Consider the following 3,607-nt stretch of genomic DNA (forward strand, 5'->3'; position numbering starts at 1 on the left):
CAGATGACTCATCGTCTGTCAGATGAGGACCAGATTAAAATTGTGGTGAAGAATCTGTCTCCACAATACTATCATCATATGGCCAATTAATACTTTCTTGATTTCCGTCATCTCATTAAGACTGGAATCCAAATTGAGGGTGCCTTGTCAAAGGGCCTAAGGTCAAGAGCTTCTTCTGATTAAAGAGAAGGAAAAAGACCAATGATAGCACTTAAGGAGGTTCATAATGTGAATACTGCCCCGCCAGCAAGGAGAGTAAACTTTGGTGAAGGTCGCCCAGAGAGGAAAGAACCGAGACGATTCGATCTTTTGCCATATTCCCCTTCAGTGGCATTGAAGAAATTGTTGAGGGACAAGAAGATTGAACTGCTAGAACCTAGAGAAGATCCAAATCCTCTCCCAAGGTACTGGAGGAAGGATTATTATTGTGAATACCATCAGAGTGTCAGACATTTGACTGATAGATGTATGGCATTGAAGCATAAGATCCAAGACATGATTGAGGCAAAGAAAATTACTATTGAAGTTCCTAACATCACTCACAATCATTTGCCGACACATGCAATCCCTCCACCAAATGTTTATGCGATCCTTACAGAGGAAGTCATTTTGGACCATTCCCCGTATCTGTGCTGTTATCTATGAAGGGCCGTATGTTCTGAGATGGGAAGAAGGAGATGAAGATATCGAAAACAAGAAGCCTTATGTACTGTCTGCTCGAGATGAAGGATTAGCAGAATCTCCTGAGTATTCATATGTCTTCAAATATGAAAGAGAAGAGGTAGACGAGAAAGTCCCCTGTGTTTTAAGGTTAGAAGATGAAGACCTTTTACTTTTGAATGACTCATGTGATGAACTCCACCATGTTACACGTGGTGGACGTGTCTTTAAACCGGCTGAGTTACAAGTTGAGAATCCTGCTGAAGAAGCAAGGGCATTAGAAAACCAAAAGCAGAAACAGAGTCTGGATGAAGAAGAGGACAATTTGTTGAAATAACTGAAAAAGACACAAGCTAATGTGTCTATATGGGGTCTACTAATGGCATCGCCAAAGCACAGACAAGTAGTACTCCGTGAGTTGAATACGTCTCAAGTGTCAGTTGAAATCACTCCTGATGAGCTGGTCAGCTTAGTGGCCGTGACAAGAGCTTCCCGGGAATTGTCCTTTACTGATGAAGACCTGTCTCCAGAAGGAAGAGACCATACCCGTCCTCTCAGGATTACCATAATTTGTAACAAGAAGAGAGTGCTTGAAGTGCTAGTGGATAATGGGTTGGCCTTAAACGTGTGTCCCTCGAGCACCGCCGTTACCTTGGGATTTGGGCCAGATAGCTTCATACCATCTGAACAAGGCATATTGGCGTATGACGACACTAGAAAAGACGTGATCGGCATATTGGCCACGGAAATCGAGATTGGGGGAGAGACTTTTGAAGTCGAATTCCAAGTGCTTGATATCAAAACCTCTTTCTTTCTTCTCCTAGGCCGACCTTGGCTGCATAAGGTCGGAGTTATTCCTTCATCGCTACATCAGAAACTGGAGTTTATCCGGAATAACAGAGTGATTACAGTGCGAGGACATCCAGAGCCTGAAATTGGACAGATAACTGCTGAGCCAACTGTCGAAAGTGCTAAGGATGTCAGTTTGACAGGATTCTCACTAGAGGTCTCTACTATTACTATGGAGGAGGCCATGAATGAGGAGATCATGTTTTTAACAAGTACCGATGTCCATGTAGCAAGAATAATGCGACGACATGGATATGTCCCGAGAGTTGGCCTGGGAAGAAATCTGCAAGGCCTGACTGAATGGCCAATAATGAAGGCGGTGAATGGGTTATTCGGGTTAGGGTACAAGCCAACTCAAAAAGAAATCCAGAAAATGAAAGCTTACATGCCAAAATGGGCTGAATGTCGCTGCAGAGGCTTAGAGTTTCTGATGGGACCGTTCAGCATGGTCATGAATGGCAGATTCAGAAAGGAAGGGGCTGATTGTCCGTACTATGGTTTCTCAGAGCCTTTGTATGATGAGACCGGGAAGAAATTGCCGAGACTAGATATTTTCTTTACTGAAGAGCTGCCAGAGGACTTTTTCTTTGAGCAGATTGCAGAGACAGTTGAGCCAGAGATAGATTGGGTTGAGAACTTTGAATCTGAACTCCTATACTCCTTGTTCCAAGTTGAGGCACCAGTCATTGCGATGATTGGAGGAGACACACCCTTCATGAACCCAAAGAACTGCATCACCCCAGCAGAGGGACCTCTGGATAACTGGACCTCACAGGTTATACCCCAAAATAGTCTTTCAGTATAGTCCAGTCCCTTCAAAAGAGTCAGTCGTTTCAAAATTGTGTCAGTTTCTGAGTCCGACCCAGAGTCTGTCATTTCTAACTTTTCTTTTTATGCAGGTACTGTAGAGGTCGGGTCAAATTCTGAAGTTGATGACGAGTTTACTTCTAGTGGTGTCGAGTCTCAGTCTGAAGACGTCTCCATTGATGTTTCGTCTGTACATATATCTGATTGTATTGACAATGATGTCAATTTGTCTTTTCATTTTGTTTCAGAGTCTGTAAAGCCTGCTGTGGGCTATCTTACTGATGTAATAATTGATTCCGATGAAATAAAAGACTCTTTTGCGTATATTCCTGTACTTGTTTCTTCTACTAATTATGCTTCTAAACCTGATCAAGTAACTAATAATGCTAATCAAGACTCCCCCTCTAATGAGGAAGCCGACGACACTCCCCTTAAAATCAAGCATATGATTCAATAAGAGGAGAGTCGCCGAGCAAAACCACTTGAAGAGAAAATTGAAACCGTAAATATAGGTGATGAAGCCTTAATTCGGGAGATACGGATTGGCAAAATTTTATCTCATGAGGAGCGCGAAGAATTAATCACCTTGTTAAAAGAGTTAAAAGAGATTTTTGCTTGGTCTTACAACGACATGCCAGGATTGAGTGAGGACATTGTCCAACACAAATTACCTCTAATCCCTGGCATCAAGCCGAAGAATCAAAAACTCTGAAAACTTAAAACAGAATGGGAATTGAAAGTTCATGATGAGGTTAAGAAACTACTGGAAGTGAAATTCATTGAGGTAGTTGAATACCCCGAATGGCTTGCAAATATCATACCGGTGCCCAAGAAGGACGGGAAAGTCAAGATGTGTGTCGATTTCAGAGATTTGAACAAGACAAGTCTGAAAGACGACTTTTCGCTTCCAAACATTGATCTCCTGGTTGACAATACAGCGGGACATGCACTCTTATCTTTTATGGATGGATTCTCAGGTTACAATCAGATTAAAATGGCGCCTGAGGACATGATGAAGACAACGTTTTCATTACTCAGTGGGGGACATATTGCTACAGAGTGATGCCGTTTGGTCTTAAGACTGCTGGTGCCACCTATCAGAGGGCTGTGACTACTCTTCTTCATGACATGATTCATAAGGAGGTCGAGGTCTATGTAGATGACATGATTGTCAAGGAAAAGACTCAACTAGAACACACAATTGCCTTAAGAAAGTTCTTCGAGCGAATCAGAAAGTATCAGCTCCGTTTAAACCCAAATAAATGTGTATTTGGGGTTACATCAGGAAAGT

The sequence above is a fragment of the Tasmannia lanceolata genome, unplaced genomic scaffold (assembly GCF_043159265.1).
Source record: "Tasmannia lanceolata isolate RefF3 unplaced genomic scaffold, GAP_Taslan_0.1 ptg000024l, whole genome shotgun sequence".
Taxonomy (NCBI): domain Eukaryota; kingdom Viridiplantae; phylum Streptophyta; class Magnoliopsida; order Canellales; family Winteraceae; genus Tasmannia; species Tasmannia lanceolata.